The 20,936-nt window shown below is 44.3% G+C and overlaps 1 protein-coding gene and 1 non-coding gene across 2 annotated transcripts in view; both read right to left on the reverse strand.

Moving 5' to 3' along the window:
• ST8SIA2 (ST8 alpha-N-acetyl-neuraminide alpha-2,8-sialyltransferase 2) overlaps nt 1-20,936 on the reverse strand; it is an 87,420-nt gene that overhangs the window by 46,578 nt on the left and 19,906 nt on the right. The gene's annotated exons all lie outside the window — the stretch shown is intronic.
• LOC122152196 lies at nt 6,884-7,019 on the reverse strand. Its single transcript, XR_006164440.1, has one exon. It is a non-coding gene; the product is annotated as a small nucleolar RNA U109 (small nucleolar RNA).

A 20,936-nucleotide genomic window follows, 5' to 3' on the forward strand; every position in this document is an offset into this window, starting at 1 on the left:
TACTTCCGTAGTGATACTGCCTCGGAAACCCAAGGAGGGGTCGCTATGAGTCAGGGCTGACTCGACAGCAAACAACAACAACAACAACAACCTCTATGGAAGTAGATTGCCCAATCTTCCTTCTGAGGAATGGCTGGTGGGTTTGAACCACCAGCCTTCTGGTTAGCAGTCAAATGCCATAGGAACTGTGTCTTATAAAAGAGGAAAATAGAAACAGAAACAGAATCACAGAGAGGGAAGATGCTGTTATGGATTGAATTTTGTACTCAAAATTTTATGTTGAAATCCTAACCCATATACCAGTAAATATGATCCAGTTTGGAAATCATTTTTATTAGCTACCATCCAATCAAGTCTGATTTATGGTGACCTCATGTATGATAGAATGAAATGTTGCCTGCTCCTGTACCATCTTCACAATTGTTGTTTTGGAAATAAGGTTTTTCTTCTGTTGTGTTAATGAGGTCATACCAGAGTAGTAGTTGTTGTTAAGCACCATCAAGTAGGCTCCGACTCATAGTGACCCTATGTACAACAGAACAAAACACTTCCTGGTCCTGTGCCGTCATGACAAGCTTGCTGTGCTTGAGCCCATCGTAGCAGCCATGTGTCAATCCATCTCGTTGAAGAATTGACACCCACCAGAGTAGGTCCTAAACCTGATTTATAAAGAAGAGTGAAATAGACATAGAGACATACATGGAGAAAGATGTAATACAAAAACAGACACATACACTGGCTGCATCTACACCCAAGAACTCCAAGGATTATTAGAAATAGAAATAGAAGTTGAAAAAGCAAAAGAACGATTTCCCTCCAGAGCTAGGCCCTGAATTTGAACGTCTAGCCTCCTGAACTGTGAGATGATAAATTTCTGTTCTTTAAAGCCACCCACTTTGTAGTATTTTGTTATGGCAGTCCTAGGAAACTAAGACACAGGGAAACTGAGTGTTACTGCCCATTTCCTTCTCCATTTGAGAGAAGGAGATGGTCAGAACCCCAGCCTTGATTGATCCAGTGCAGATCCCCACCACCACCACAATGACAGCATCTCCAGTTGCTAAAAAAACCCAAACACACTGCTGTCGAGTTGGATCTGACTCATAGCAACCCCTCCTTGGGTTTCTCAGGCAGTATCCCTATGGAAGTAGATTGCCCAACCTTCCTTCCAAGGAGTGACTGATGGGTTTGAACCACCACCCTTCTGGTTAGCAGTCAAATGCCTTAGGCACTGTGCCATCTAGTAGAGTGCAAAATATGGTGTCCCCTGCCCCTTTGGATTGGGCCAATTTGCATGTCTGGAGCAGGGACAGTTGCATGATTCCTCATCCATGGTCTTGGCAATTTGTCTTGTGAGATCATTTCCTACCACCTGGACACTCCCTGCAGTAGTGGAGAACTTCTTCCAAGCTTCCCAGTCATCCTGGTCTAAGGCATCTTTAGTAGCCATCACTGGTTAGTCTTTGATGAAGGACTTGTACCCATCCACCAGCTGGTCAGGGGTGATGTAACTACTGAGCCATCAGGGGACATGAAGTTCAGGCTCTACTTCTTAAACCTAGGGAATTTAGAAGGTATTGCATCCATGCCATCGATACTCTAATTATCAGTGTAGCCACTCTTTCCAATAATATTCTGTAGCAACTCCAAGCCTCCTTTATTCTCTAAGATATAGGTTGGCAAACTTCCTTTAATGGGCCAGAATGTAAATATTTTAGACTTTGTGGACTAAGAGCCAAAATAGAAGGTATCATGTGTAAACTTATGTAACAAGAGAAAACAAAATTTTGTGATATTATTGACAAATTCAAAAATTTAATAATAGTAATTGAGTAAAAATTTTTGCTTTCTACTAATAAGAAGAAAGGAGTTCTGGTGGCTCAGTGGTTAAAGCATTTGGCTGCTAACCAAAAGATCAGCAGCTTGAACACACTAGCTGCTCTGCAGGAGAAAGATGAGGTAGTCTGCTTCTGTAAAGATTTACAACCTTGGAAAACCTATGGGGCAGTTGTAGTCTATCCTACAGGGCTGTTATGAGTCAGAATTTATTCAATGGCAGTGGGTTTGGATTTTGGGTTTTCAATTAGAAGAATTCCAAAATCACTACCACTCAAAAACCAAGAAATCAAAACAATTAAAACTCAGAGGTGCAATGGGATATTACTCAGCCATAAAGAGAAACGAAATCCTGACACATGCCACAAGGAATCGACTCGCTAGCAATGGGTTTGGCTTTATTTTTTGGTGCTACAATACGAATGAGACTTGAAAACATTACGCTGAGTGAAATAAATCAGTCCAAAAGGACAAATATTTTATGATGCCACTTATATGAACTATTTAGGACAGGCAAGTATATAGAGATCAAAGATTATTAGTGGTTACCAGAGGTGGGAGGGAGGGGAAAAGGAGGACACAAATCTTAGTGGACACTGAGCTTCTGTCAAGGATGATGGATAAAGTTAGATATGGCTAATGATGATATTTGAACATGGTGAACATATTTAATGTCACTGAACTGTACATGTGAAGACTGTTGAAATGGCAAATGTTTTGTTACCTGTGGCTGTTGTTAGTTGCCACTGAGTTGATTCTGACTCATGGAGACCTCATGTGTGCAGAGTAGTGGAAGAACTTCTAGGAGGCAGCCAAGTGAAGGATATTTCCTGCTGCAGGGAGGACCAAGGTTTTCAAAGCTGTGACCTTTCAAAATCAGATCACCCCAAAGACCTTGGATGAGCATAGGACCAGGGTCCTGGTCATCTCTGTTCACATGGGAAGTGTGTATTCTGCACATCATATGAGCCCTAGAGAGGGCTGCTGAGATGTATCAGAAATGCTGAGGATGTTCTTCGTCTGTGCAGATGAGGATTCAGTCTCCCAGAAGCATGGCTTAGGAAAAAGGAAAAAAGCCCCAGCATGGCTTCCACTTCACTGCCCACCTACCCACACACACTGGGCATATTCCGGGCCAGTGCCTCTGAGATGACTGTTCCCTTGATGCTCTCAAGGCTCACTCATCCTTCCTTCAAACTGTTCAAGTGTCACCTTCTAGAAAGGCCTTCCTTGACCATCCCATTAAAAATGGCATCTATTCTTCTGCTCCACCTGCCCCCCTTCTGCATGGCCCTCTCCACTGTCCATCCTTCTGGACTCCAATCTCCTTTATCTTTCTATCTCCATAGTACCAGTTGCCATTAAGTTGATTGCCATCAGGTAGAACTGTGCTCCATAAGGTTTTCAACAGCTGATTTTTATGAAGTAGATTGCAGATCTTTCTTCCAATGTGTCTCTGCATGGATTTGAACCTCTAACTTTTCAGTTATCAGTTAAGCATGTTAACTACTTGTACCACCTAGGGACTCCTTTATTTCCAGATTGTTGTTAACTGCTGAACAAAATGCTGTCTAGTCTGCACCGTCTGCATGATTGTTGATATATATATGTGTGTGTGTGTGTGTGTGTATTATGTATATATGTGTGTATTATATGTGTGTGTGTGTGTGTTTATATGTGGGAGCTCTGATAGCATAGTGCCTAAGGCACCTGACTGCTTACCAGAAGGCTGGTAGTTCAAACCCACCAGCCACTTCTCGGAAGGAAGATGGGGCAATCTACTTCTGTAGTGAAACTGCCTCGGAAACCCAAGGAGGGGTCGCTATGAGTCGGGTCCGACTCGATGGCACATACTAACCAACCAACCAACAATATTTATATGTACATATATTTATATGTGTGTATGTATGTATATGTATATATATATATTTATATATATATAAATTTTCCCTCTCCTTCCCTCCCTGATTGACCTTTCTTGATCGCATGTCCAAGGCAAACAAAACAAAGTCTTGCCATCCTCTCCTCTATCTATCATTTAATATTCATGTGTTAAATGTACTATCTGGCTCTGCTATTAGGATGTAAGCTCCATGATGGAGGTGTGTGTCTGTCTGGTTGACTAATGCACCCCCCAGCTAGCATAATATCTGGCCCACAGTAAGGGTATAGTAAATACACCCACTCGTCACTTATTGACATGGTTAGGTTCCAAAGACTAAGTCATGTGTGGCGTTATGGGAAAATGGAAGATGACCATGTCAGATCACAAAATGGAAGATGACTACATCATTATGTAACTGTCAAATTACATCATGCCCTAACTGCCAAATCACATCATTATATAACTGTAAGATTAATTGTTACATAACTGCCAAACCACTGAGAATCATGACCCAGCCAAATTAACCCATAAATTTAACCATCACAGCCAGCACTGCTCTCACCTAGCACCTTGACGTTCATTACTGCCAGATGTATGTTGATAATGCACAAAAATAGTTGGGTAGTAGTTTTACTGTTGTCCTAAATGCAAAATGTTTGATACCAAGATAGTTGATAAGTAAGGAGTAGACGTATTTGTAGGAAGAGAGAATCTGCCTTCTCCCCTCCTCAAGCTGTCCTCCTATCCAAAGCCAGTGCCTCCACCTATGCTGAGTTGCAGCCCTCCCTGTGCTTTAAGAGCCTTCCTATACCATCTGGTCTTCTCTCTCCATATACCCAAAAGCTTCCCACCAGCTGTGTAATAATCCTAATATTTATCATACTTAGCATATACCAGTTTCTGTTCTCATATTTTCTATTAATTCATTTGTTGTTGTTGTTGCTGTTGTTGTGTGCCGTCGAGTTGGACCTGACTCATAGCGACCCCTCCTTGGGTTTCTGAGGCAGTATCACTACAGAAATAGATTGCCCATCTTCCGTCCCAGGAGTGGCTGGTGGGTTTGAACCACCAGCCTTCTGGTTAGCAGTCAAGTGCTTTAGGCACTATGCTACCAGAGCTGCCATTCATTTAACTGTCAAAAATAGCTCTGTGATGCAGGAATGATCACTATCTTTTTCTACATGAGAAGAAACCAAAGTACAGAGAAGTTTAAAAAAACTTGCCTAGTCCCTCACTGGTACTAATCAGGGAAACCAGGATTTGAACCTAGCAGCCTGGCTCAGGAGCCCAGACTTCTAATTAGTGTACCAAGCAGCTGGCTTATGCCCATGATTAGCATTTAAATATATATTTGTTTTTCTTATCTTAAATAAACAATCCTACCAGAATTCCATATTCCTTTTAGTTCGTTCTCTCTCTCTCTCTCCTCCCTCTCCCCCTCACCAGCACTGCATAAAAATCATCAAGGACTCACCTACACTGGCTGTCTATTTATTTCCTCACTCCCCATCCTACTCCAGTCTGGTTCCATCACTCCATCAAAGGAGCCCTTGCAGGATCACCCTGCAATGGACATTTTTCTTTCCCTGTCTTACTCGAACCCCCATCAGTGATTCACAATGACAGTCAATTCCTTCTTCAGGGCATCTTTAAGATTCCTTCTAGAAGGCTCAGAAAACCCATATTTCGAATCATCTTTTCTCAATACTTGAATACCCAGGTCCCATTCACAAGGACATAAAATAACCTCTTTGATTCTTACTACATCCCTAGCAGACTGAAAAAAAAAAAAAAAAACCAAACTCACTGCCATCAAGTTGGATCCAACTCACAGCGATCTCTCCTTGGGTTTTGGAGGTGGTATCACCAAGGAAGTAGAGTGCCCAACCTTCCTTCCAAGGGGTGGCTGGTAGGTTTGAACTGCCAGCCTTCTGGTTAGCAGTCAAATGCCTTAGGTACTACGCCATAAGTCCTTCCCCTAGCAGAAGGTGTCTTTAATTAAAAATCTCTTTTTTTCTTTACATTTACATACAACAAAATTTGTTCATTGTTGCTTTCTATAGTTTTTCTTACAAAACAGTAGTTTAGAATTTCAAAATAAAATATTGTTGCGTTTGTTTGTTTTCCCCAAACTAAACAGATTCCCTTTCCCCAGCAATTTACTGGTTAGGAATAATGCTTCCTCTATCCCAGGATGACAATCCCTGTCCCAGGCATCTATGTTAACAAAACACTTCCCTAGGAAAACCAAAACCTAAACCAAACCCATTACCATTGAGTCAATTCTGACTCATAGAGACCCTACAGGACAGAGTAAAACTGCTCCATAAGGTTTCCGAGGCTGTAATCTTCATGGAAACATATGGCCACATGGGATGCCAATTCCAACAGACCAATTAAGACATTAATAATGTCATACAATTGAGCTCCACCCATTGCTAGGCACTGCAACAAAAAACCCATACCAGTTGCTGTCAAATCCATTCCAACTCAGGGCCACCTCATGTGTTTCAGAGTAGAACTGTGCTCTGTAGTATTTTCAGTGGCTGATTTTTCGGAAGAAGATCACTAGCCCTATATTCTGAGGCACTTCTGGATGAATTCGGGCCACCAACCTTTCAGTTAGTAGTCAAGTGCATTACCCAGGAACTCGTGCCAGGCGCTATACCAGTGTCGCTTTAATTTTCTTTTTTCTTACTTGGTTTCCGAAATAGGACATGCAAGCTCAAAAAGGTTAAGTGATTTGTCCAGGGTCACACAGTGTGTAATCTGGCAGGGCAGGGATTTGGACAAGGTCTGGATGTAGCCAATCCCCAATGCTTGCAGAAAGCCACCCCCTGCCCCTGCCCATTACTTGCTGCACGTGAGGGCTTAATATACAATCCAGGGAGCACTGGAGAATTAAGAGGAAAGCAAAGGTTAGTCAACAAATAGTTCTGAGACAGTAAGTTAGCTAATTGGGGGAAGATTCAAGTTAGATCCTCACCAGAGAGGTGACAATGTTTTTCAGCTATTAAATGCTACTTTTATGAACAGTTTTATAGAAAAATTCATTCACTCCTCTGCTGCCCAGTTATTTAGGGCCCATTATTGACAGTCACTGTGCCTCATGCTGCAGACAAGGCGTTAACCTTGGCTATCATTTTTCCTTTTTTTTTTTTTTATTGTGGAAGAAATATACTACCACCAAACCTTAACAGAAAGGTTGGCCACCTGGCAAACTTCTCATTGAATTCATGTCGCATAGCGTGGATAAATCTGAGCTCTTTCAAAGGGGAGCAGACGCCTGTCCATCTTGAATCTGCCCCTCCAGGACTTGAAAGGCCTCTGCATTGAACCTGGCTTCCTTCTTCCCTTTTGTTCACTTCTTGATGAGCCTGTATTCAGAAGCCGCATCCCCAGTCACATCAGCCAGTCTTTTTGTGATAAAATTCCTGGAGGGCACTGGGGTTGGGTGGACTTTGAAGTCACTTTTCTTTTGGGTGTTTGATGTATCCCCCTTCTCAGCCCTGCCCGGTCCAGATAAATGTCCATTCCCTCTGCTCCAGTGGCTGTCACTGACACCACTTGGGGGAACATTCAACCAGCCTCCACGTGGTCAGGTAGAAGGAGAATAGATGGGGTCATCAATTACTGGACTGGAATTCTGCTTCCTGGTAGTTTTGGTTTTGAGCTCGAGACCTCTGGGGCCTTAGTTTCCTTCTCTGTGAAATGGGTTCCACTGCGGGATAAATGTGAGAAGTGCTGGACAAATGTGAATGCTAGTTGTGATAATGGAACACAACAATTGCTGCCCACGGAGTCTGAGGAGTCCCCTTGGATCAGCTGTTGTCACGAAGGTTGCTTTAACATGGTGCAGCCCATTAAAGAGACATAAGCAGCAGAGGGTAAAAGAAAACGGAATGTATTAGCCATAGGAGAGTCATCCTTCCTGTTTTGATACCTGGTGCACTGGGTGCCTGTTCACAGGGAGGTTGGCCAGAGATTAAACATGTGTGCTTTCTTCTCTTCACTTAATCAGGTGAGAACCAGTAACCAGTTGCTAGAGAATCGATTTTGACTCACGGCAACTCCATGAACACTAAAGTGAACATATCAGAGAAAGCTGGGCCAAGGTAGGGTCCTCTGTACCTGGAGTCAGTGAGCATGGGTGAAGGAGATGCCTGGAAGATACAAGTAGGTAGCCTGAGGCCCAGGCAAATATCTCAGGCAACTTCTTTCTCTGTAAGTTTGGGTACCATGAGTCAACCAGAGGCCAGTTGTGGCTTAAAGCACACAGTTTGGCCTCCTGGTGACAAGAAAGCTGTGTGTGGGGCCCCAATGCCTATATAACAAGACTGACCTTGGAGTGACCTGGGACCCTGCTTGCAACTTTCAGGGACCATACCTCTCCTACCTGTAAACTCCTCCAGGGTAGGGTCAGTATCTACTTGTTCATTGCTGTGTACCTAGCACTTAGCATGGTGCCTACCAGGCCAGTGGAAAGACACAGTCTGTTTGTACTGAATGAGTGAGTGAATGAATGAACAAAAGACCTTGAGTGTGCGGGTCTGTGAGTAGTTGTCAGGAATTGGAGAAGATAGTCATTAGAGTTGGCAAAGGACCTGTTGGACAAAATGATTTGGGTGCCACCAACCAAGATTTTGACCAACCTCAGGTACACAAAGCAATGCACTGCCGTGGAGTCAGATCCAACTTATAGTGACCCCTCCTTGGGTTTCTGAGGAGCTATCACTGTGGAAGTAGATTGCCCAGAGCTAGGAGCTCTGGTAGCATAGTGCCTAAGGCACTTGACTGCTAACCAGAAGGCTGGCAGTTCAAACCCACCAGCCACTCCTCTGAAGGAAGGTTGGGCAATCCTACCTCAGTAATGATAGTGCCTTGGAAACCCAAGGAGGGGTCGCTATGAGTCGGGTCCGACTCGACGGCAAATAACAACAACAACAACCCCCTTCTGAGGTAAGGAAAGGCAAATGGAAATCTGGGAGCCTGATGATGAAATCATCAAGGTGCCCCCTGGTGGTCGATAATAGCAATGTGAATGATAATACCAAAACTCCCAACTTAAACTGTACTCCATAGGGCTTTCAATGGCTGGTATTTTTTTATTTTTTTTATTTTTTTGGGGGGGGGGGATCTCCTGAGGCAGTTTTGGGTAAACTTGAACTTCCAACCTTTCAGTTATCAGCAAAGTGTTTAACTGTTTGTTCCACCTAGGAACTCTGACATGACAACAGGAACACAGGAAAGATCACTGAGAGTTGGCCAAAGACGTGAGCAGACAGAGGGGTGGAGGGAGAGCATGGATAGAAAACAAGGAGTGTGAGGTCCCACCCTCCCACTGGGGTAAGCAGTAGGCATAGGCAGTCTGTGTGAGTACAGAGGTAATGTTAAGGAGGAGGTATCAGGGCCAGAACAGAAGGGGTTGAAAAAGAAAGCCTAGGAGTGGAGAGTGGACTGTGGTGAAGAGGCCTGATGATTGGCAGAGGGAATGGCAGAGCTGAGCTGTGCAGGCAGAGGAGAAGCACAATTTTCAATGATGAAAATCAGGAAGGCTATGGTAGAGAGGGGGAGCTCTGGTAGCGCAGTGCCTAAGGCACTTGACTGCTAACCAGAAGGCTGGTGGTTCAAACCCATCAGCCACTCCTTGGAAGGAAGATGGGGCAATCTACTTCCATAGTGATACTGCCTCGGAAACCCAAGGAGGGGTCACTATGAGTTGGGGCCGACTCGACAGCACATAACAACAACAACAACATGGTAGAGAAGGTCAGCTGAAGACATTTGAGGCTCATGGGTCCAGAGGAAAAAGGGCTGGAAAGGAAAATCCAGCCAGCTCCACTCAGAGTTCCAAGTCAAGGCAGGGGTCTCGGCCTGGATCTGCTCAGGCTGTGGCCTCTAAGGAAAGCAGCTGAGTGCTGGTCAGGGTGGAGGTGGGATGAAGGCAATGGATGGGGCCAGGCTGGAGACCATGCAGGGAATGGGGGAGGCCACTATGGTTCCCCTCCCCTGCAAGACAGAAACCATGGCCAGCATGTTGGAGATGAGACTTTGTCTAAACAGAGGGGAAGACAGGCAGCAGGGACTGCAGGTCTCCCCTGCACCTGGAATCTAACCTGAAGCCAGATTTTAATGATGTCTCATTGAGAAACCCAGATTCTGTTTCTGGGATCTCTGTACCTTACAGTTTCTCTATTCTTCTTAGCTGGAACAATTTCAACCTTTGAGCTAAGAAGCAAAGAGGTTTTGTTTTTCTGTTACTCATTCAGGGCCCTAGCAAGGTGTTAGCCAAAGTGAGCCAGCCCGAGAGATTAGAGGAGCTGACACAGATGGGGAAGAAGGAATCAGGTTGTAGACATGCAACTTTATGAGCTGGGTTTGAATCCTGGTCTAATTGGAAGACTTCCAGGCAGGTGTCTGGGTAGGACAAGCTAATATACTTGAGTCTTATCATGTCCAGACTAGGAAGTTCTGGTGGCATAGTGGTTAAAAGCATTTGGCTGCTAACCAGAAGGTCGGTGGTTCAAACCCACCAGCTGCTCCATTACAGAAAGGTGAGGCAACTGCTTCTGTAAAGATTTGAAACTCTATGAAGCAGTTCAACTCTGTCTTATAGCATTGCTTTGAGTGGGAATTTACTCAGTGGCAGTGGGTTGGGTTTTTAGCCCTGTGCTCCTACAATTGTAATAAGGACCTACAATCCTTTCCAAATTTCTCCATGTCTCTTGGGTGTCTGTGAGTGGAGATCTGGTGCTGGGGTCGGTGTTGGTGCCCACATGGGTTGAGCAGGCAACTCAGGGTACTAGGAGTGGGGCAGGCGATAGGTCTGGGCAGGCTCTACTTTTCTCAGGGTGAAACTTTATGCCTCAAGACTCAAAGAGGCCTCTGGGAGAACAATGGCAGGGTGAGAGAGAGTCAGAGATGTTGGTGCAGGGTGGAGGCTTGCAGTCAGCTCTTCCTCCCCAGGGCCCAGCAAAGGGCCTGAGGGTGTTGAGGGGTGGTAGAAAGTGCTGGTTTCCTGCTCCTTCTTAGTGTCAGCTGTAATGATGCATATTGATAAAATTGAGCATATGGTGAAAAGAGGAACTCCAGGGGCAAGTCCTTTTCCCCAAAATGTTCAGTTAACAAAAGTGCTAGAAAAGGGAGTTTGGGAGCACTGTGGGAGACCGAAGGAGTCTTGGTGGTGCTGTTGTAAAGCACCTGGCTGCTAACAGGAAGGTTGGAGGTTTGAACCCACCAGCCACTCTGCGGGTAAAAGATATAGGAGCTGTTTTGTGCCTAAGGCATTGGACTGCTAACTAGAAAGTTGGCTGTTCAAATCCACCAGCCGCTCCACAGAAGGAAGATAGGGTGGGTGATCTACTTCCGTAAAGATTTACTGCCTCAGAAACCCAATGGGGGTCACTATGAGTCAGAATTGACTCCATGGCAGTGAGGTTTTTTTGTTGTTGTTTTGTTTTCTGTAAAGCTTACAGCCTTGGAAACTCTATGGGGCAGTTCTCCTCTATCCTACTGGGTCACTATGAGTCAGAATCAACTCAACACAATGGACTTGGTTTAGTGTGAGGCTACTTTCTCAGGTTTGTTGGTTGACCAACCTATGTGAACTGGAAGAGAAAGCCAGTCCTGACTTCTGAGAAGGATGTTCACCTCAAGTGTCTTCAGGTGCCAGCTGTGGCTTCCATTCCCCACCCCCACCCAGCATTCTGTAAGAGCCCAGGTCTCTGAGGAGGAGTTGGGAGGAGAGGCTCTGCCTTTGGGATCCCCCTATGAGCCACTTCCTGAAATGCTTGGGGTAAGGTAGTGCTCAGGGTAGAAGACAAGAACTCCTCATGATGATTTAGGGCATGGAGAATGACTTCATCTAACACATTCCACTGCAGCTTGTAGTTGTGGGGGTGAGTTTGGGAGGGCATGGAGTGGATGGTTGCTGAGTTGATGTCAAAATCAAGTGTCACCATGGGGGTGTGAGACGACCATTGCGTGAATGGACAGTGCTGAGATGAGTAATAACTACCATTTAAAAAACAAAGCAAAAGAACTCATTGCCTTCAAGTTCAATCCAACTCATGGGGATCCCATGTGTTACAGCGTGGAATTACTCCATATGATTTTCTTGGCTCTGGTGGCATAGTGCCTAAGGCATTTAACTGCTAACTAGAAGGCTGGTGGTTCAAACCCACCAGACACTCTGTGGAAGGAAGACTGGGTAATCTACTTCCAAAAAGATTTACTACCTCAGAAACCCAAAGGGAGTCACTATGAGTTGGAATCGACTTGATGGCAGCGGGTTTGGATTTTTGGTTTGAATTTTTGTGGAAGTGGATTGCCAGGCCTTTCTTCACAGGTGCCTCTGGGTGGGTTCAAGCCACCCCCCTTTAGGTTAGTAGTTAAGTGCAAACTGTTTGTGTCACCTAAACCAAACCAAATTCACTGCAGTTGAGTTGGATCCAACTCATAGTGACCCCTCCTTGGGTTTCTGAAGCAATATCACTATGGAAGTAGAGTGCCCAACTTTCCTTCCAAGGAGTGGCTGGTGGATTTGAACCACCAGCCTTCTGGTTAGCAGTCAAATGCCTTAGGCACTACGCCACCTAGGGACCTTAATAACCACCATAAACCAACCAAACCAAACCCACTGCCATCGAGTCAATTCCGACTTATAGCGACCCCTATTGGGTTTCTGAGGCAGTAAATCTTTATAGAAGTAGATTGCCCAGTTTTGCTTCTGTGGAGTGACTGGTGGGTTTGAATCACCAACCTTCTTCTGGTTAGCAGTCAGATGCTTTAGGCACCGTGCTACCAGAGCTCTAATAACCACCATAGCTGTTATTATTTTCTTTTTCTTTTTTACTGAGCACTTACCATGTGGTCCTCATGATGCTAAGATCTAGCTGTCGACTTTCTCCTTCATCTTTATCACAGCTCTATGAGGTGAGGTTTTTATTCTTCCCATTTTGCTTACAGACATTAAGCATCATATCTAAGGGCTCATAGCGAGGAGGCAGCTGCAGACAGGATTTTAACCCAGCTGTATCTGACAAAAAAAATTGGGAACAAGGTGTGTGGGAGGAGTTGAGCCTGAGCTAAGTCAAAACTGGGACCTAATGTAACAGGAATAAACTAAGAAAATAAAATAAGTCAGATAGCAGGGCCACATGGTCATTGTACCTGGGTCCCTACATCTGACTCCACACAGACACCAGAAGCTTCACTGGCCTGAACTAGGAGAGAGGCATGAAGCCCTGTCAGGAATATATATATATATATATATATATATATATATATATACACACACATACATACACACACATACAAGGATGAGGTTGTCCATCCAACTTTATTGTTGCTCCTCCTTCTAAGAGGATTGAGCCTAATGCTTTTTGTGTGTGTGTGTGTGATTTGGGTGAAAATTTACAGAGCAAGTTCACTTCCCATACAGCAGCTCACATATACTTTGTCTCATGACATTGACTAAAATTTACCACAATGCACAGCTCCCCTCCCACTTCCTCCCGACAGTTACCTCTTCCCTGTGTCCATCCCTCCATGCACTACTGACCCCTGAACTATCTCCCTGTGCATAAGCAGCCCTTCCTTCTCCCATGATTGTTCTCTCCAAGGAGCGTATCTACCCCAGGCAAATGTTCAACTCATATGTCTGTCTTTTGTTTGGTTGGAAGCCATAGGTATGGGTTCAATTCCAGACCTAAAGGGCAGCTAGGGGCCACAGTCTCAGTGGTTCCACCAGGCTCTATTGGACCCGCAAACCAGGTCCCCTCCTTTTTTTTCTCCAAATGATTTTGAATTTTGTTCCACATTGTTTTCCCTCTCTATCCAGGATCTCCTACATAGATCTCCTTCCAAGTGGTTAACAGTGGTAGCCAGGCACCATATAGTTCTTCTGGTGAGCCTAATGCCTTGAATGTTTCCAGAAGCTTCAGACAAGAAGTCCAGGCTGTGTAGGAGGCTGGGAGCCTCGTTTCTGTTCTCAACACCCACCAGTAAGAGGTGCAAAAATGGAATTAAAGGAAAGCCTCCTCCTTTGCTTTTGCTCTTGCCCTGAGCATCAGCACAGATTCCCAACGGTGGGCTGGGGCCTGGAGGGGATGTCACAGTCACAGGTCTATCAGACCCTAGGATCTGGGCAAGTGGTTCTGGACAGTGCCCTGTGGACAATTGCTCATGGTCACCAAGGGCTTCACAACTATGGCTGCTTCCGAGCTTCATCCTTCTCACATTTCCTACCACCCATTTCTCCTTCTTCTTCTTTTTTTAATTCAATTTTTTAAAAATTTTTATTGTGATTTGGGTGGAAGTTTACAGAGCAAACTCATTTTCCATACAACAGTTCATGAACATTTTGTTTCATGACATTGACTGAAATTCCCCACAATGTAACAGCTCTCTTCCCACTTCCTCCCTGTAGTTACCTCTTTCCTGTGTCCTTCCCCCAACCCCTGAGCTATCTCCCTATGCCATCCATTTCGTATAGAAAAATTTCAGAAGAGGCTGGGGTGAAGACGGATACCATGCCCTTCCTTGGGTTTAGAATAATACGGAGGCAAAGATAATTCTGCTGATTTCTCCATATCACCACAGTGAACTGACAAGAGGACAGGAGACAGTATTTTATGCAAATAACACACTTGTTATTTTATTTTATTTTTTGCCAACTATGTAATCTCCTCACACATTAATTCCCTATGTGCACTGTGTGAGTTATATACCTGTGCATGTTATATGTGTGAACACGTTATATGCAAAAATACGGTAACCATTTTTTTCTTAGACAAATCACATAGCCTTGTAAAACACCCTGGCAGAAGAAGGGCTTTGCATGGACACATGGGGAATAGGGAAATGCCTCAGGCAGGAGTGGGAAAGCTGATACAGAATCCACCTGAGACCTGGCAGGGGAGAGGAGAAACGGGGATCCAGCCTTTATGTTTTCACTCCAGAAATGTTTTTTAATCAATACTACAAAAAATAAAATAGCAGAAAGGAACATGAGCTTTCGTGTGATCCCTAGGACTACAGAACTAAATGAGTATTCAAACCCGGTATTCCCACATCTTAAAATGAGTAAGCTGTGAAGTGTAAACAAAATAATGCATACGTATAAACAGCTTGACAAATAACAGAGGCTGTTTTAATTTTTACTATCATTATCATTAGGAGCTCTGGTGGCATAGTGCCTAAGGCATTTGACTGCTAACCAGAAGGCTGGTGGTTCAAACCAACCAGCCCCTCCTCGGAAGGAAGACTGGGCAATCTACTTCAGTAGTGATACCACCTCAGAAACCTGAGGAGAGGGTGCTATGAGTTGGATTCAACTAGATGGCAGTGAGTTTTTTTTTTTTTTTTTATCATTATTATTAAAATTTTCTGAGAAGAGAGAGTGGGCTATGGCTAAATTCCTTTGCCTTTGCTTCTCTTTTATTTCTTTTAGTTTACATGCATTTATTGAGCACCTACTATGTGCCAGGCACAGAGATGGGCTCTACGTGGGGCTGGAGAAAGAGTTTGTCTAGTTCTTGAAAGATACTTAAAATCAGTTTTGAGACAAAACACACACATGCACATACAAAACAACAGCAACAACAACAAAAAAAAAAAAACCCAAACACCCCAGCAAAGGAACAGAGCCATAAATATTAGCCTTGCACTGGGGGTGCTAAGAAGGAAATAGACAAGAAGCAGTTACTGAAGGTAATGGGGTGAGGATGCACTGCAGTGGACAGGAAATGGCTGTTTTAGGAGATGGTGTTCTTCCAGAACACTGAAAGACAAGGCAGAGGCAGCCTTGTAAAGGATTGGGAAGGCAGAGGGGTCTGAACATGGAGAGGGCCTGGAGGCAGGACAGTCTGATGGGTTAGCAGATCCTCTATGAGATGGATTGACACATGGTGGCAACAATGGCCTCAAACATACCAACCATCATGAAGACAGAACAGGACAGGGCACCATTTTGTTCTGTTGTACATGGGATCACCATGAGTTGGAATCAACTGAATGGCAACAAACAACAACAATCTTCCTTCCCTTAAAACTGTTTCTGGGCCCTTCTCATCCCAGATAGTGGTCTCTGAATGTTCATCCATCCTCTTGCCCTCCCCACCCAGGGTAATTGGCCCCATATCACCTCAAGGTGTGGCCTCATCAAGTATCCTCTCCTCTTTGCATCATTTCTTTGCTTTATTTTTTAAAAAACAAATTCACTCTTTTTATTTGAAAAATATTCTCTTCTTGCCTTGTCTCCACCCCTGACCTGCTCCTTCCCTTCCAAACCTCTAGTTAGGTCACTCTGTTCTCATTGTCCCCCTTTTATCAGGGACCTCTTTGAAATCTCATTTGCACCCACCATTCTAAAGGAAAGAGGTCCCACAAATGTCACCAGGGACTCCCTATAACCAAGCCCAAGTGTCCTTGAACAACATTCATCCTATGCCCTCTCCTGCTGGGACCACTCACCTCTCCTGCTCACTGTTTGACACTTGGTTCTCCTGTTTTCTCTCAGACTGTCTGTCCTCCATGGCCTCTGCTACCTTGGTTCTGCTTCCAACTCTCTACACAAGGGCAAAGACCAGGGCCTAATTCTGGGATCTTTGTTACTTTAGGGATGGGTGATGAAGTTAATTAACATTCTTGGTTGCTAACTGATAAGTCTGGAGGTTTGAATCCACTCAGAGGTACCGTGGAAGAAAAGCCTGGTGATCCACTTCTGAAAAACTAGACAATGAGAACCTTATGGAGCATAGTTCTACTCTGACACACGTGAGGTTGACATGAGTCATGACTGGCTCAACAGAGACTGTTTTTTGTTTTGTTTTAATGCTTTCAACTACCAACTCCCCAAAAAATGTCTTTCAATCTCCACCTCCAACTTTAATTCCTCTCCTAAATGTTATTCTCTTATGGCTTGGTCCCTGGTTGCCCACCATCTAGGTGAGCACGGACAAGTCATATCCCATCTCTGGGCCTTAGCTGCCTTACATGAAAACAAACAGGGAAGGCAGGCCTCTCATGACCCTTCCTGCTCCAATAAACAGTGATTCAGTGATTTTCAAATGCTTCCATTTCCACAAAGACATACCCATCCTCTTAAAATCAACATTTAAGGCCAAAATCACCATCTAACCATAAAACACAGCTTCCTCTCTAGATTCCTCTACCAAAGGATACGCTGTCTCCCAGGCATCTCTGACAGTCCCCAATGTGCTGTCATTCCTTCCTCACAACTCTTTCTCTTCCTTTCCATTTCTGCTGCCCCTAGTATACACCCTCACTCCTGCTCCTCTGGGTGACTCAGGTGATTTTCCCAGCTCTAGCCCCTCATGACAATCTACCTATTGCACTGCATATCCCTGCATATCTAAGTACTTCTAGGGTGCTAATTGTCCCCAAAGCCCTGGCAGCTCTTCTTGAGCTTTGATGGATTCCTTTGAGACTCCTTTGAAATGTATGGATCCTTTGCCGCACCCCCCCCCCCAAATGGCTACATTTCAATGGAACCATGTTGTGGCTAGCTGCTTTTGAGTTGGTCCCCAACTCATGGCAACCCCATGCACAATGGAGTGATATGCTGCCTGGTCCTGTGCCATCCCCATGACTGCATGCATATAAGACCTTTGTGATCCATAGGGTTTTTTAGAAGTAGATTTCTAGATCTTTATTCCCAGTCCATCTTAGTTTGGAAGCTCTGCTGAAACCTGCCCAGCATCATAGTAGCAAGAAACCCTCCACTGACAGAGGGCTGCACGTGATACACATTGGCCAGGAATTGATCCCAGGTCTCATGCATGGAAGGCGAAAATTCTACCACTGAGCCACCAATGGCCTCTTCAATGGGACCATGAATCTGCTGAGACCCATCACAGAGCCCATAGAGGTCTTTGGACCCAAGGTTAAGCTAAGAAAATCCTTAAAGAATCAAGTCTGAGTTTCTTAGCCATTCACAACATGGCCCTCTTTCCTACCTTATTGTTCTCCACCTTGAAGTACTTAGAAAGCCTCCACTCCAGTCAAGCCACAAAGGCAATAGGAACTAGTAGTTGTACCCTCTTACCTTCTTTGGAATTGGCCATGCTCTCCATCTGGATCACCAACTTCATTCTTTTTCCAGCTAAGTCCCTCCACCCTTCCTTCAAGTCTCACTGTAGTCCTATCTTCTCCAGAATGTGCTTCACTGAGTCCTCAGTCTTTGGTGGGTACTCCCTCTTTGGAGCACCCATAGCATAAATCACATTAGCATGATGTCCTGGTTACCTAGTACTGCTCTGACAGGAATATTATACCACAAATGGGATGGCTTGAACAAACAGGAGTTTATTCTCCTACAGTTTGGGAAGCTAGAAGTCCGAGTTCAAAGTGCCAGGCTCTAGGGGCTGTGTGAAAACCCCTCAACCTTTTTGGCTTTAGGTCTGCCTCTTGCTGCTGGCCCACTGAAGCTAGAGGCATTTCTGCACTCAGGCAGCTACTGGCTGCTGAGGCTAACAAGCCCAAGGTTAACAAATAAAATGGCACAGTCTCAATGTTACCAAACCACACGGCAGGCCATTGATTCAAGTCCATTGAAAGTCCCAGGATCGGTAGAGCATGTCAGGCTGCTGCACAACGACTCAGCTACATGCAGGGTTCAAGCGTGCCATAAGCTAGAGACCACTCCCAAAGCTGTTTCTTATTTATATAGGGGAAGTAGACCACATACCCAAAGGCAGCTACTCAGCTGCTCATAGTAGATTCCACCATGCAGTTGATTACCAGTCTCATCATCGGGAATACTACATCCAGCTGCCCAGCCACTCAACCAGGCCTAGACAAGTTGATACACAAACTTAACCACCACACATGATATTGTCATTTTTGTTTTTATCATGTGCCAGGGTTTACCACTTGGAACAGGGACCACAACTAGGCTAATGTGCTGTACACACAAGACACCCATAAATGTTCATTGGTGATCATGAATTTTTTGATAAAAAAAGAAGTCTTCCAAAGCCTCAAATCTGGCTCTGTTTGATAATAGATTTTCTATTTGCTTTTACACACACACTCACATGCTTTTTTAAAACATGCCATGTTAAGCATCATTTACCCAAAACACCAATCCTGTTATATATAATAAAACAATTCTCAATGGCTACTAAGAGTTAGAAGAATAATGATATTATAGACCATCTGTCTTACTAGTTTATCCAGGGGTTACATTGAGACAAGAAAGCACTAATACAATGTCTGACACAGTAGATGTTCAGTATATATTAGTTTGTCTCCCTCATCTCTTACAGTGGGCCCTTTATTTTCTTTTTTAATGTTGAGCAGTTGGTAGGTAGAAATAGATCAACTCCTATTTATTTCCTGGCTCTAAAATTTCAAGGCAAGGAATTTAGAGGCATAGCAAAAGGATTAGCTATTTCCAGTAGGACTGGACTCCAGTTAACAGAGAAACTCATTGAAGGAGTCCCAGAATTGTGACATTTTAGAACTTAGAGGAGACCTGTGGGCTCCTCTAACCCTCATTTACAGAAAGGGATATTGAAATGCAGAGAGCTTAAGGGCTGCCTTTAGAGTAAGGGCTCAGATCCACAACCAAAGCCCAGATCTCCAAGCTTTCACCTGAAGACACATTTCTCACCATCATGCAGGAACTTTCTCCCCTATCAGACCACATACTCCTTGAATACTTTACCTGAGCTTTGTTCATCTTGTTTGTTGCTTGTACCTAGCATGGAGTCCCTAGTAACTGAAAGGTTGGAGGTTCAAGTCTACCTAGAAGTGCCTCAGAAGAAAGGCCTAGTGATCTGTTTCCAAAAAATCAGCCACTGGAAACCCTATGGAACACTGCTCTACTCTGACACACTGGAGTCTCCATGAGTCAGAACCGACTCAAAAACAACTGGTTTGGTTTTTGTTTATTATCTAGCACAGAGCTTGTAAGTACCTGTGTCTAGTGAATCAGCTGCCTTTTGGTTTGTGATGACCACAAAGCACAAGGTAACTGTCACAGAAAGCAGGGAGCCATCCTGAAGAAAGCAGCCTTCTCTCCAAAGGCATTGCCAACACCTTGTAAGCCTTCTGTTTCTGCACCTAATTGTGAAAAGACTGCCTTTTCCAGCAGAGTGGCCCATGCAGATCATCTGTGTGGGCTGAGATGAAATGCTGCCTTGAAGAAATAGCTATTGAGCATTTACCAAGTGCAGGTACTGGGTATACAGAGGTGAACAGGACAGAAACGAGTCCTAGCCTCGTGAAGAATCATCCAGTGGAAGATATATATATATCTCTATCTATCTATCTATCTATCTATCTATCTATGTCTCGGAAGGAAGGTTGGGCAATCCTACTTCCGTAGTGATACTGCCTCGGAAACCCAAGGAGGGGTCGCTATGAGTCGGGTTTGACTCGACGGCACATAACAACAACAACATATATATATATATATATATCGTGGTATAGTTACATATATATACATATACATACATATATATATATTGTTGTTGTTATGTGCCGTCGAGTAGGACCCAACTCATAGCGACCCCTCCTTGGGTTTCCAAAGCAGCGGCACTACGGAAGTAGATTGCCCCACCTTCCTTCCGAGGAGTGGCTGGTGGGTTTGAACCGCCAGCCTTCTGGTTAGCAGTCAAGTGCCTTAGGCACTATGCTACCAGAGCTCTCATATATATATATATATATATATATATATATATAGGAGCTCGGAAGGAAGGTGGGGCAATCCTACTTCCGTAGTGATACTGCCTCGGAAACCCAAGGAGGGGTCGCTATGAGTCGGGTTTGACTCGACGGCACATAACAACAACAACATATATATATATATACACATACCATGTTTTGATCATCTAGAAGAAGTTCTGGTGGCACAGTGGGTAAGGCATTTGGCTACTAACCAGAGAGTAAATGGTTCAAACTCACCAGCTTCTCTGAGGGAAGCAGATGGGGCAATCTACTTCCATAAAGATTTACAGCCTTCAAAACCTTATGAGGGTCACTATGAGTTGTAATTGACCCAGTGGCAGTGAGTTTTTATTGTTGTTGTTCATCCAAACATCTGTTGATGGACACATATTATTTCTACTTTTTGACTACTATGAGTAATGCCACAATGAACAATAGTATACAAGTACCTGTTTGTGTCCCTGCTTTCAAGTTTTGGGTATATACATAATATGTAATACTGTTGTTGTTAGGTGCTGTC

This window comes from Orycteropus afer, unplaced genomic scaffold (assembly GCF_000298275.1).
Source record: "Orycteropus afer afer isolate SDZICR_OR568_19922 unplaced genomic scaffold, OryAfe1.0 scaffold00019, whole genome shotgun sequence".
Lineage (NCBI taxonomy): Eukaryota > Metazoa > Chordata > Mammalia > Tubulidentata > Orycteropodidae > Orycteropus > Orycteropus afer.